This window comes from Benincasa hispida, chromosome 4 (assembly GCF_027475165.1).
Source record: "Benincasa hispida cultivar pf3 chromosome 4, pf3_genome.v1.1, whole genome shotgun sequence".
Lineage (NCBI taxonomy): Eukaryota > Viridiplantae > Streptophyta > Magnoliopsida > Cucurbitales > Cucurbitaceae > Benincasa > Benincasa hispida.
Genome location: NC_143481.1, coordinates 26,347,968 through 26,362,158, shown reverse-complemented (window position 1 = coordinate 26,362,158; position 14,191 = coordinate 26,347,968). Strand labels below are relative to the sequence as shown.

Genomic DNA, 14,191 nt, shown 5'->3' with positions numbered 1-14,191 from the left:
TACGACTTCATCTGCTTTCATATCCTTGTCAAAGTCTTCTGTAACATTTTCTATTGCTATTTCTTCATCTACCTTTTCCTCAAGGCTTTCTTTGGCTGCGACTTCCTTTTCTTCTTCTCTCATCTTGATTTGAACTGACGCGTTAGCTGCGTACAAGTGAGCTTCCTCAGTAAGCTGTCTAAGCTCTTCTACCAACTTAGCTTTTACCCTTGCCTATATTTCTGCCGCCGAATCAAATGTCATCGAGTCAATTTCTTCTTTTACCACAACCTCAGGACTGGTTGCGATACCTGAACTGTTTTCTTCCTCCATATGCTCATCAGGCATATCTGCCTCCTTATCTTTTCTTTTTTCTCTCTTCATCTTTTTCTTCACTTTCTGCCTCATTGCTGGTGGGCAGTCTAATGATTTCTTCGTTGCCCACACCACTCTCGACCATAAGATCAATTGGTTGTTGGACTTCATTTTTTGTGCTTGTATCCTAAGTGCGCTCTTCTTCATTGACTTGTTCTTACTTTCAGTGCTCAAACGCTACTGCCTTAGTGGGTCGCATCAACCATCTCTTCTTCAATGGCCTTAGGTCGCTAGATCTTTCTCATATTATCTATCTCTCTTTATCCTTTGTTCCTCAACTGACTCCACCTTATTGTCAGCATCCCATTGGGAAGGTTGGTTCACCATTCCTTATTCTGCGCTCCACTTCTCTCTCCCTCCTAAAAAAATATAGACCCAAGGGACAACATTCTCAGGATGTCATCATAGTATAAGGATCGAATCCCGAGCGAAAGCGTTAGGATTGTCTTACATTCAGTTTTTTCATTTTTAAATGAAAAAAAACAACAAGCTAAAGCATAGAATAGAAGAATAAGATAAACAACATACATTAAATATTACAACATGCTTTATGAAGGGAGAAACAAAGGGATGAACGGTTCTTACTTTTGTATACTCCCAAGCTCCTCAAAATTCCTCTTGTTCTTGGCACGAACGTCTCCTCAACGATCACTGACACTACCACAAGAATAATTTTGTTATTCTCTAGGATCCAAGAGTCAAATGAGTGGTCTTCAACCCTTAGAAGAGGAAGAGGTAGAGAAATTGTAGAGAAAGAAGCACGAGATTTTGTTTGCGCCCAGCTCGCACAGTGTTTGTCCTCATCCATTCCCCCAATTGAACATGGTAGAGTGAAGTTTCCAGGTTCCTTCATCTTAGTAGGGAGGTTGTTATGAAACAACCGCTACACTCATATGTAAGCGCAACCGTATCGAACTCCTCTAGAGGCATTTTCTTTGAAATGTCCTTAAAAAACTTCACATAACTCGACATTTGTTCCCGTGCCTCTACCAGTGGAATGTTAATTTATAGTTGCTTTAAAACGTCTAAGAAGCATTGAAATTGCTTTTTGTCACTTTTCTTCTCCGTTAGTCTTAGGGGAAAATGAGGGTGTTGTCATGGTATTTCTTCAACTTACTCTGGGGGCTGCTTACACTTACTTCTGCTTCCAGATGTATGCGCTTCGGCAGCTTGTGCCGCCTTTTTCCTTTTATCCTACACTGAAAGTTTCATTCCCTCGTCTGATGTGCTTGCGCTATATTGTTTCGGAAGAGATTTCATTATTGGTTGATTATTTGAAGTAGAATTAGATTTGGTGGATTATGATTGCAGCGGTGTAGAGTTCTTAGATTTCCCAGGGCTAGTTGTCACTGTTTTTCCACTATGAAAGTGATAGCATGACATTGCTTCTTGACATTACTACCAACATGCTTTGGGACCTCTGTATTACTGGGCAATGTCCTTTATTGCTTTTGATTTAACTTACCTGCAATTTGGCCAACTCGCAGTTCTAAATTCTCGATGTTTGACTGTGAAGCGGTGTGGAGGAGCTTAACACCTGATTTGCCCTATTATGGACTTGTTGGGTGCCTTATGTTGACTATTTGGATCCAGGCGGAACAACTTTGTCCTTATTGCTGTAAACCACTCTAATCGCTTTGCTGATTTCCACCCTATGAAAAATGTGGATGGTTGTGCCATCCTAGATTATACGTGTTGCTGAAGGGGTTATTCCTTCTAAATCAAACAATGGACACATGCTGAAGCTATGCGATTCGTTGCATCTCACACATTCTACAGCCATAGCTTGAGTTATTATGTTGACCTGACTCATGTTGTTAACGCTAGTATGATCTTGGTTCATTGCATTGCTTTGAGCAAATTTGTGACAACGGTCATTTCTGCTGAAAGACCATTTGTTGAATCTGATGCTGACTTTTCCAAAGTTATGGATCCAGAGCCATCGTCCAACAACTCATCCATATTTCAAAAAATTCTATCTAGAATCTATTTGGCCTCAGTATAGGTCTTGTCTATCAGGCCTCCTACAACTACAGAATCAGCAACTGATTGTGATGGCTTTTTTAAACCATCATACAAAATCTCCATTAGTACATAGTCTGGTAAGCCATGATGTGAACAATTTCTGACAAGTCATTTAAATTCAGTTCATGCGTCATTAAGGGTCTCTAAATCTTTTTGCTCGAATTCAGTGATGTCTCGTCTGCGTTGAGCATTGATATTCAGTGGGAAGAGTTTCTGCATGAATTTCTCAATCATACCATCCCAAGTTGAAATCTCGCAAGGCTCAAGGGAATAAGCCTATTGGCAAGCCTCATCTCGAAGGGTTGAAAAGGAATAGTGATAGTCAAATTCCTTCAACAACGATTCCAAGAATCATGAAGGTATTGCATATCTCTATAAAGCTCTTCAAGTACACATGTGGGTCTTCTCTAGTTGAACCTCCAAATTGACCAATTGCTTGAATCATCTATAATATAACCGATTTCATCTCAAATCATGTATCATTGAAATTTGGGCACACAATCCTTGGAGTAAAATCATATAAGTTTGGTGACGCATAGTCCCTTATCCACCTATTCCGATCATGCACTAAGAGGACAGGATTGGTCTGCACATTAGCATTGTTTGCATTTGGTGGATTGGGCACCTCAGGGTAATTTGGTCAGTCTACCATATTCTTACCTCATTGTCTTTTGGTCCAATTAGCTCGGGTTCGAAGAGTCCTCTCGATTAATGGTCGATATCAAACTTTGATTGAGTACTGTCACTCATACACCATTTGCAATATTTCGGTAATTACTGCAATACACCTTACGTGGATGATCCTGCTCTAAGAACCAAAGTTCAAAGAAAACAGATTAGTTAACTTCTAGCGTTGCAATTCCCAGCAACAACACCAAAAACTTGTTCGGATGAATTGTGTGCTGTTTGTTTATTTGTTTGTATTGTGCCGTGTGATTTAATGTCTTTGAATAGACTAAAATAAGTTAAACAACTCGCACAAGTTTACTTCTAACAGCTTAAGTATAAACTGACTAAAAGGTAGTCTTGATGAGTATCGAGGTCAAACACAGGGATTGAACTAGCCTATGAACAAATTTGTGTCTTAGATTTCTACTACTACTTGCAAGATGGATGATTACCAATGAAAGAAGAATGTGCATGGAATGTGCTAAATATGGACTACAAACAATAACCAAAAACTGCTGAGTAGGTGAGTTAAAAGCGTGAGTGTGAATATGGATGTAGATTTAGAGTACGGGGATGAGATATATATGAGAAATAGAGTTGGAACAAGTATTACTCAAACTTTTATCCTTAGTAATAAGATTATATTCATGCTCATAACCGTTTTGATTCCACCTCTCGGCGTGTTAGCCATATAGATCATGTCTCCATGATGCATTCTTAGGCTATATAGAGCATAAGGGAAGTTTTATCTATAAATACTTTCGTTACTTGTGTTGATGAACTCCACTACCACTTGCTCTCTCGAGTAGTTAGTTGCTTTCTTATGAGCCCAATGGTTAAAAGGACTGATAAGCCAGAATAGTGTTCATCACCCACATAAATATGTATTTATTACGAGGGTTGTTCGAAATGAGGACTAACTCATCCCGACCTGCTAGGTTTTAGCTACTTATAATGATAAAATTAAAAGTGGAAGAAATGGAAGGTGAAGTCATGATAGAGAATTAAAGAAAAGTATAAAACAGTTCATCACAAGGAATAAAGAAAATGATGAGCAGAGAAATACAATGGGAAAGCGAAAAATATAAAATAAATAAGAAGATGAGATGCAAATGGTGATACTCTATACTCTGCATTGGTGATGGATGAGCTACTTTCTCAAGCCCTCTTTTCCGACAAGGTGAATGAATGGAGGAATGGTTCTCGGAGAGGTCTCTTGACTTCCGAGGGTGATTTCTAGAACACTTTTCAACCTCTCAATCTTCTTATTTCTTTTTAGACTTCTTGATTTTTTGAAACTCTACTCAAACTAAATCCTTAAAAAAAAAAAAAATCTCTTCTTTTCCCTTTTTTTTCCTTTTCTAAATGCATGCAAGCGGTGATATATAAATAAAGCCTTGGCGGTGACCACTTTTTCCATATAGAACTATGGCAGATGCGCATCAAGGAATGTCAGGGAATGTGCGTGTCTGCTTCTGCAGTTGTCGGTGGTCCTCTTTTTCAGATGCATTAGGCTTTTACTTCTGTCACTTTTTGTGTTCTATCACATGGCTTGCTATCGAGCTTTTGGCATGTATCCTCCTTCCTTCTCATATTCTTTTCATCATATGCATTTTCTGCCACATAGTTGCTTTACATTCTTGGTGCAAGGCTTTCTTTTCTTCCCTTTCTCTCTGTATTCCTACACTTTAAACGCGTTAGCGATATCTCTTTATACTCAGACTCTCATTCAAACTTGTAAATGCATGAGAAGTAATTTTGCCCAATTTTTATTCTCGCTTACATGATTTTCTCAACAAATACTTCTAAATATTCTAATTTCAATAAGCAATAACTTGTAGATATACAAGTTATCATCTGACGATGACGAAGAATCTGTTAATGGCCAATGGAACTATATGGACTTAAGCTCTGATACCATCTGTAGCGACCTGACTTTTTGATACTACATGCATGCATAACTTGAAAATAGTTCATTTGCAAACTTAGGTAAGAGAAACAAAACCCCTTTTTATTACAAGAAGCGTTTAAAAGAATAAAAATATAAAATTATTGTTCAAGACAGCCCTAACTCTAGTTTAAAATAAATATAAAATAACTGAATAAAACAAATCAAAGAATTTTTAATGTCTGACTCCTAAGCCAAAACATGGAAATTTGAGAAAAACATATGCGAAAGTTGTGTCAAGTCCCAAAGGTTCGGTCATAAATTCTTTTTGTTATTTGTCGTTTTGTCCTTTCCTTTACTTGAAAAACATGTAGAGAAAATGGTGAATATAAAAATACTCAGTAAATTGCCCACTACTGAGCCCACTAGGTGAACTTGTTGGCCTTTCTATCGAGATAGAAGTGTACATCACATATCATAGACATAACATAGGCATGAGTATATGGGGCGAACCCAAAGGCATGCTTTCATAAGTAGTGATCCTGGAGGGTCAAAATAATAAGCATAGGTGGCAATCCCATAGGGACATCGAAACATGAACATTAGAAGTGAACTCGAAATTTCACAAACATGAGATGTACACAACTTGATAAGAGTGTTAATAGTCGCTATCAGTCTAAAAATGCAACATACAACATCCAAATTTCGTATCAAACCATAAACATGTTATCATAATCTTAGTAACATAACTCATAGGTCTTCAAAACACCCCCAATAGTCAATCCATTAGCAAATCATTCCATCACAATAATATCATGCTTTCACGTGTATACGCAATCTTAACATCAACTTGGTTAGGGTGCCTGGTTCGTGGGCAAACCAGTAGCAAACCACTTACCTCGAATTTATATCTTAGAAAATAGCAAGTTGAACTCCTCCTTTTTTTGAGTAAAATTTGGACCAACCTAAACATAAACCAATTTAACATCATCCTATTAAACATAATCCAATTCACCAAAACACCCAACCAAAAGTCTTCAAACCTTACCTAAAGTGTTAGCTTATCTAAATCTACGTCAGAGCTTTAATTACGAAATCCAATCTAGACATAAACTATGAAACTCGAATCCTATTTTCTCTACTTAGATTAGTAATTAAGGAAATAAAAAGGTATAAGTTAATTTTATGTTGTAGGAAGAAGGTTAGAGAAAAAGGAAGAAGAAATTCTAAAGCGTGGAAATAAGACTCTCGGTTGGCTTTGTGTTGGCCTTAGTAAGTGAAAAATTGGCCAAGTATAAAAGCTAAGAGTAGGCATGCGTCGATGTAGCATTGACACATGAGGCATTATGTGTGTGACAACTAAGGCTTGTAAAAGTTGTGTGAGGCTAAGTGTTGAACCCAAGGACAAACTATGCGTTGAAGTTAAGGCCCATGCGTTGGTATGAGGCGCGACTAAGCTAGGCATTATGCGTTGGAATGTGATGCTTGGCAAGGCAAAGTATGAACACTAGGTAGCGGTGCGATGGCATGAGGCGCTGGCTAAGCGTTGGTGTAAGTGGGCTGCTCATGCATTGGGAAGACAAGAGGCTGTGTGATCGTGTAGCGAGGAAGGGCCATTGAGCAACGAGGATAGGCCAGACGCGAGCAAGGAAGCGTTCAGTTTCACGCGAGCGTGGGCGTTGGGCATTGCACGAGGGAGTGATTGCATAGTGGCATGCAAGTTGCATGATAAGCGCTAGACGATGGGGTATACAATGAGTGCAAGACTGAGCTTGAGGTTGGGCATGTGTGCTGACCCGTGTGCGGCAATGAACGCAAGGCACTGGGTACTCGATGCATGCTAGAGCTATGCGATGAAGTTAGGCAGCGTACGATGAGGTATGCAACGATGGTCAATGCGCGCTAGGACTACACGATGAAGCTAGGCGATGTGCGCTGGAGCTACACAATGAGAGTAACAAGGTCGTGCGATGCTCATATGATGACAAGGCGTGAAGGACCATCCGATGAAGGTGTTATGCGTTGATGTTGAAAGGTAAAGGCATGCAGCAAAGCTTGTCCATGTGCCTAGGAAGTTGAGGTAGTTGATCGCATTAGGAAGGTAAGCCAAGGCCTAAGCGTTAGTACCATGCGATGGCTAAGGCATGTGAGGTTAGTAAGGACTTGTAATCACTTGAGGTTAGTGTGGCACAAGGGAGGGTGATGCAATGGCCAAGTTATATGATCAAGTAAGTTGCGATGACAAAGGAAAACTTGGAGAGCAAGGCTGAGTTAGCAATTCATTCGGGCAAGTGGCTAAACCAAGTGAGTTTGAGTTTAAGTTAAGAGAAGGTGGATGAATATTAAAGCATGCAAAGAGGACTTGTGCATGAGCAGGACAACACAAACTTCATGCAAGTAGGAAGTGGCATGGAAGTAGGTGGTGGCAAAGTAAGGTGAAGACACTTCAAAAGTTCCTAAGTAGGAGGTGTCATGCGTCGAAGCATTCTAAGGGCCTATAAATACCTCAACAACGTTTCCATTTAGTTTACAACATAAATTCCCTTCAAAGGACATTAGGAAGAGTGGTTGGGGGCAAATTCGGAGGAAGCCTTGCGTTGATCATGAAGACCATACTGATAGCAAGACCATGCGTTGATCAAGAAGGTAGAAGGTGCAGGTGCTGTCCGGGCGTTGGAAACAGACTGTAGCACTAAGTTCAAACGAGGAATTCTCCCAAATTACTCGTGAAAATCAGATAATTCTTAAGCCAAAATCTCAGAAATTGAGTGTAGTTTTTGGGTAAGGGCTTTCGCAAAGGAACTCTAAGAGAAGGGCTGCCAAAATCAAAGGAGGCCAAGAGGTGTTCATAGAAGTTGTGACAATTGAGCAAGATGGAGTAATCTTGAGATTATGAGCTCTTTCGGTGAGGTTTGAAGCTAAAATTTTAAGGTAAGTAAGTTAAGACATTTTTAAACAAGTTTGTAGAAGGAGGTGTCTTGAAATAAGGTTTAGAATGATGTGTAAGCTGAACTTCAAAATGAATCTAAAATAGGGTTTGAAAGGAAGCCAAAGGAAACCAGGGAACTTGGAAAGAGAGAAAGGTTCCTGCCAAACAAGGTGAGTGGTATTTCTTTTAAGGTCTTAAGCATATCTTTTATGATTTATGTTTATGTTATGAATGAATAGCTAGAACGAGAATGAGAATTAGTGGTCGGGATGGTCAGAAGGTCAATAAACCTAGTTCCTGAGCCCAGAGCAGGACCTCACAGGATGGTCAGGGGACCATAAGGCCTAGTCCCTAAGCCTGTGCAAGGAACCTCGTATGAGATGGTCAGAGGGCCAACAGGCCTAGTTTCTTAGCCCATAAACAGGGATCTATGTGCACATAGGGAGCCTAAGAGATTAAGCGATTATGATAAGTATTAGTTTTAACTATATACCATGTGTGTAGGTAGGTTTGAGAATAGACTCATATTAGACTGAAGTTTGGATGATAACCTCGTAATGTGATATGCTTTTATTGCTATAAGTTAAAAGAGACTTGTTATGTTGTTACCACCACTGAGCTTCTTTAAGCTTATTCTTTTCTTTCATATTTTTCTTACCAGGTAGCGAAAGATGAGGAGTTCCAGGGTGCTGCTAAGGTCAAGGTCTACCACGCTACAGCCATACTTTTGGTTCTAAGTTGTTATTGTAAACTTTGTAGCTAAGTCTGGGAATTGTATAAGCATTATACTATTTGTAATAAAATAAGTTTAGCCAAATAGTCGTTGCTTATTTACTTGGTTTAAGTTTAATGAGTGTAGAAGGTTAAAATGGACAATAGGTATCACAAAAGGGTGGTATCTGCCGTCCTCACGCCTCCTTTTGGGTTCAAGAGGTGAGCTCGGGAGGGGGATATGGCATAAACCAAGTTGAAGGGTCTCAATCCCAAAAAGTTAAAATCCAATCAATAATAAAATTCATGCCAAATGAATTAGGTATTCATAAATTAGCAAGAACCCAAAATAAACTTACCAACAACTCACCAAACGATCACCATTCTTGCTAGACAATTGTATTCGATACTCCAAAAACTTCATTCTAACATCCATAACATAATGTGTATACATTAAATTAAACCAAGACTTGTTGCATGCTCACTTTGCAATAGAATCATGATGCAGTGAATAATGATAAATAGTCTTAAGTCGTGCCTTTCTTGAATGAATTGATGTATGAATATAAATGAACGCAAGTTTTTCTTATATAAACCCAAGTTTAAATAAGGTTTCTAGTGAGTCTAGGTTCGAACACGAGGACTTATACTAACTAAGTGTTGGAAATGCAGGATTTATGCGATGAATGTTAATCAATGAATTGAAATGGGTGTTTATATCCCTAAAATACTACTAACTAATTAGAGTAACTGATGGTAGTGAATCTCGACGGTGAATGCTGGAAAAGTGAGACGTGATGTGGTGAAAGTGTATGAAGAATGATGATGCGATGAATTATAATGATTGTGATATGGATGATAGATATAACCACAAAGAAAACATCATGCGATGAAATGAAGGAAATAGTAGTTAATAAAATAGGGTTTATAAGACTCGTTAACCTTATCTTAAATGATGCATAAGTAGGTGTCCATGTTTTTAACTTTAAGAAAGAGAAACTAATCTCTCGATCTTTAAGCCACATTCATCTTATCTCTGAGACGCATGCTCAAGTTGATTGTAAAAGAAAGATTTATCTTTATCTCTAAAGCTATTTCTCTCTTTGCTTAATGATTTCTACAATCTCTTACTTTCTCAAGCAATAGATTATTCCTACTTAAATCAATTTCTCAATGGATTCAAGTCATAGGTTAAGTACACATTAAACGAAATGGACTTATACTTACATATATTATTGAAAATGTTAGATCATTCTTCTTAACCAATAGAAAATTTAATGAAGAGATAAGAATATATGGATATATGAGAATGAATGAAAATCATATTTGTATTAAGAATTAATGGGTTCTCAATCTTAATAACTTAATACATAATGAAATAGATGAACAAAAAGATAAAATGTAAAGACAGAAATGTGTCAAGCCACCAGTTTTAATGTCTTGCTCTTTTTTGCCTTCACATAGCTGCTTTCTGAGTGATTTTTGTGGTGGCAATGAAGCTTTCTTACTTTTCATAGAATAATTCTAAGCTCTCACTTATAATTCTTTAGGGAAAATTTTGAAGAAGTGGTGGAAATGGCATATTTTATGGTGGAGGACGAGTTGAGCTTCGGCCAGTTTCTTGGACTATTGTTCTTCTTAAACAACTCTTCAATGGTCTATTTATAGGCATAAAAAAAGAAGGTTCTTTGCCTCTCTCTAATGTTTCGCTGACACCATGCATTTAATTTCATGCCCTGCTGTGCCGACTGCTTCGCGTCATAAATCTATTGGCTTTTCCACGAATGTCCCAATTCGCTACCAATTTGCTTTATTGATTTGACTTTCACCACCACATGTTTGTCGTTTCCTATCTCCGTTTTTCATCTCATCATATTGTTATACGTTGCAAAGTTAAGTGCCAAGTTGATTTCTTCCATGCGTTCAAGGCGACAGCTTGTTTCTCTGGCCGATTTTCGCTTTATTTCATCTGAATCCTACGTCCAAAAGTGAAAAATTTTATAATTTTTGATGATTATGAGTTTTGTAAGCACGTGATCTTATTTGTAAAGATTGTGAGTTTTGTAAGCACATGATCATAGAGTATGATTATTTACATGGACTTCTTGTCAAGCTAATGCATTTTTCTCTGAATTTTTCTAATTGTCCTAAATTAAAAGGTAAAATAACTTGTATTTCTACAAGTTATCATACCCCTAAATTTAGAATAATGCTTGTCTATTTCTACAAGTTATCATACCCCTAAATTTAGAATAATGCTTGTCCTCAAGCATATATTTAAATTCTTAGCATATATATCAACTCATTTCGACGCTTTATCTCGGCCTCTCAACATGCTCCCTAATTTAAGATTTATTTGTCTAACATTTTTTCTCAAACTTTATTTTCCTTCCTATGGAAATATTTCTAGACCTTAGATGCGACAAGCTTATTCGTAAAAAATCTCTTGCTCTTTTCTAATGCTTTCTTATATTTCATTTAAAAAATGGGCTTATGGTTCAAAATTACAAAATTTCTCTTTGTTACTTCTTTTATTTTTATATAGTTATGCATTGATCCAGATTTCTCACCTTCGTTTTGGCTTGCCCCAGAGTGTCATGCGAACATCCAACTACAAGCAAACGCCTTCTCAAACTCAACTCTTGCCTTAGAATTTATATTATTTTCTTCTGCGTTGATCATGATTTCCACCTTCATTTTGGCTTGCCCCTACAGGTATCATGCGAGCATCCAACAACGAGTAGGTTCCAATCTCAATCCCACTTTTTATTATTTACTATTTTTTAATGAGAATGAGATAGAATGACCAAGGAGATTTTCATAAGTTTGAACGCATTAGCTCAAACCTCTCCCAACCCCAAAATTTGAAGACATCAAGGTCCTCATTGCTGAAATCAAATTATGTGATAGCCTTGAAAATTTTTTGCAAAAGAGGGTTTGAGGTAAAACTTGCATGCATACTAATTGATGACGGGCAGAAATGCACATCATTATAGACTTTTTATTTAGAATTATTAGGGCTGTTAAGTAGAATATGCGGCGAATATGTTAGGAATTCATGAGAAAATGAGTTTGCGTCGATCGACATTAAGAATTTCGGCTAACCCACTATTATATGTTATTATGCGTTCAATTGTCTATCTTTGTAGCTAACGCAGGAAGCGGGCACATACGTAGAAGTCGGGTTATCGCAAAGACGAACGCATGCGGGGAATCTCTCCATCATAAAGGTGAACGCATACGTTCAATGCATGGGTGTTGCAGCCATCAGCCGCATGCATCCATTGCATAGAAGTTGCGGTCGTCAAGCAAATGCGGTCATTGTAGAGAAGTTGCGACCATCGAGCGAATGCGGTCATCGCAAGGAGATTGCGGCTACATGATGATAACCTAATAGAGGGATGAACGTAAGGTTGGTGGAATGCAAGCATGAATACATATATTGGGATTATCAAAAGATGATGTTGACATTTCACCTACCATGCCGTTAGCAGCAGAGATTCAGAAAAGGACCATCGCGCCGTGAATGTCAGAACAGGGCAGGTCCATTAATGCTGTCAGCGATCAAGCTCTATAAATAGAAGCCATTGAGTAGAATTTCAATTTATCCAAGTTTCGCCTTCAGGCGGATTCTTGTGATCCAGATGAAAGCATGAGAGGAAAGCTTGAGAGTTCTTCATCTCTTTCATCCATTTCAAGTGAAGACCGAAGCCTTCACCAGAGTTAGAGCTCGAGAGAGTCTACTCCACCGCCCATCCATGGCACCACCGACAGCCTTATCACACATCTACTAGAAGCAAGACATTGTTTTCATCTAGCCTTTCCATTTCTCTTCTTTTCTTATATTGTATTGTATTACATCTTTATTTGAGGAATTAATATATTTTGTGATCAATGCATTTCTATGATTCCTTCGATTCCATCTCCATCTTCATTTAACTTTCATTGCATCACTTAGTGAGACTGTTAAAGTGTCGCATACTTAATCATGCGACATAGGAATATGAGGCATGTAGCAAACCACCGGGAGGTGTGCGTTGCGTGAGTGTTGTGAGAAAACCTTATTTGCTTAGTGTGAAGATGTAGCAATGCTTGTCTATAAGCGGGGGCAATGCTTGTCTATGAGTAAAGTTAACAACAATTAACTACCCGGGACGGTAAGTGGTTGATCGTATTAAGCAATGTAAGCAAATGTTCACTAGAGATAGGAATAATCTTACGTCAGCCAGGTTTATGCTATTACCTTGTCTTATGAGCGCATCATTCATCATTTAGGCATACTTGGGAGAGTAGTCTAAAAACCAAATCTAAGACTCGAGAGAGCGGATTGGAACGCATAAGCAAGAATGGGGAACTTATAAATAAGCTCCGTTTGCTATTACACAACGTATGCACCCTACGGATAGGATATTGCATGCATCCAGAAGTAGGATACGGTGGTATGTGGTCATCACGCTTATGTGTGGGAGCACGTGAGTGGGTTATGGAGGCTTAGAAATAGGCTTCTCGGCATTATCGCATATACATCGCATGCGTCCTAAAGTTAGGCACAAGTGTGTGTAGCATGATCGCATAGCTTTGCGCTGACTGGGGTTGCCCTTGCAGTCAAGCTCAGTGTGCAGTGAAGACACCCTCACATTTTATCTATTTTTCCATGCATTTACTACGCGTCAACAGTTGTCGTGTTTCTACCTCTCAATCATATTCTCACCGCTTAATCTGTTAGTTAGGAGTAGGAGTAGTTTGTAGCTTAAACCCCCCCCCCCCCCCCCCCCCCCCCCCATCATTCTTTTATTTATCCGCCGCAAACACATCACCGCATGCATTTAGCTACAAGTTCCTGAGTTCGACCTCGGATCACCCGAGAAACTTGCATTCGCGTTATACTTGGCGTAAGTGCAAGAAAACTTATGACAGGAACGCATGGTCATTGCATTTGAGATCAACACATATTTTCCTTTCTAACATATGACTACCAACGCATAAGTATAAACGCATAACTTAAGACATGCATCACATAATTGCATTCACTAAGTTTAGTCATCACTAATTTCAAGAAATGTTTTCTAAGGCAAAGTTACTAAAGCTAAGTACTAAACACTTATCATAAAAAATCTAAAGTTTAGCTAGCACAACTGTTATCATTAAGGTCATTTTGCAGAGTGCATCAAAGCAAGAATGAATACTAAGAATGCAATAAAAATAAGCAAGAAACAAGCACAAGGAAAAGTAATGAGGAAAATGGATTAACTTGATATTCATTCTGTGAATAATGAATACAAGGCAATCAATGAATACAAAACATTGAATGAAATAAAGAAAATGATAACACACCCAAATTTAGTTTTTGTTCGTATTGTTATTATAATTCGGCACGGGAGGGAAAATTTCTTCTTCGTTTGGGAATTGAAGGGATTGCTGAAGATACGACGGAAGGGAAGGTCTGGTGATAAGTTGAGCAAAAACTTCTTGAATATATTGAAGTGTAAAGCGGAATTGCTCATGCTGCCTCTGCACCTGGTGGCGGACGAACGTCCTCGTCAGGGTTTGTTGGCACTAAACTTGCTGAGCTTGGCATTAAACAAATTCTCACAACTCATTTTGTTGTTGTATAA

The 14,191-nt window shown here is 38.4% G+C and overlaps 1 non-coding gene across 1 annotated transcript; it reads left to right on the top strand.

Annotated features, from left to right (window-relative positions):
* Window positions 1-2,458: 2,458 nt before the first annotated feature.
* On the top strand, window positions 2,459-2,565 carry LOC120076972 (small nucleolar RNA R71). The gene has a single exon (XR_005481715.1). It is a non-coding gene; the product is annotated as a small nucleolar RNA R71 (small nucleolar RNA).
* Window positions 2,566-14,191: the final 11,626 nt, after the last annotated feature.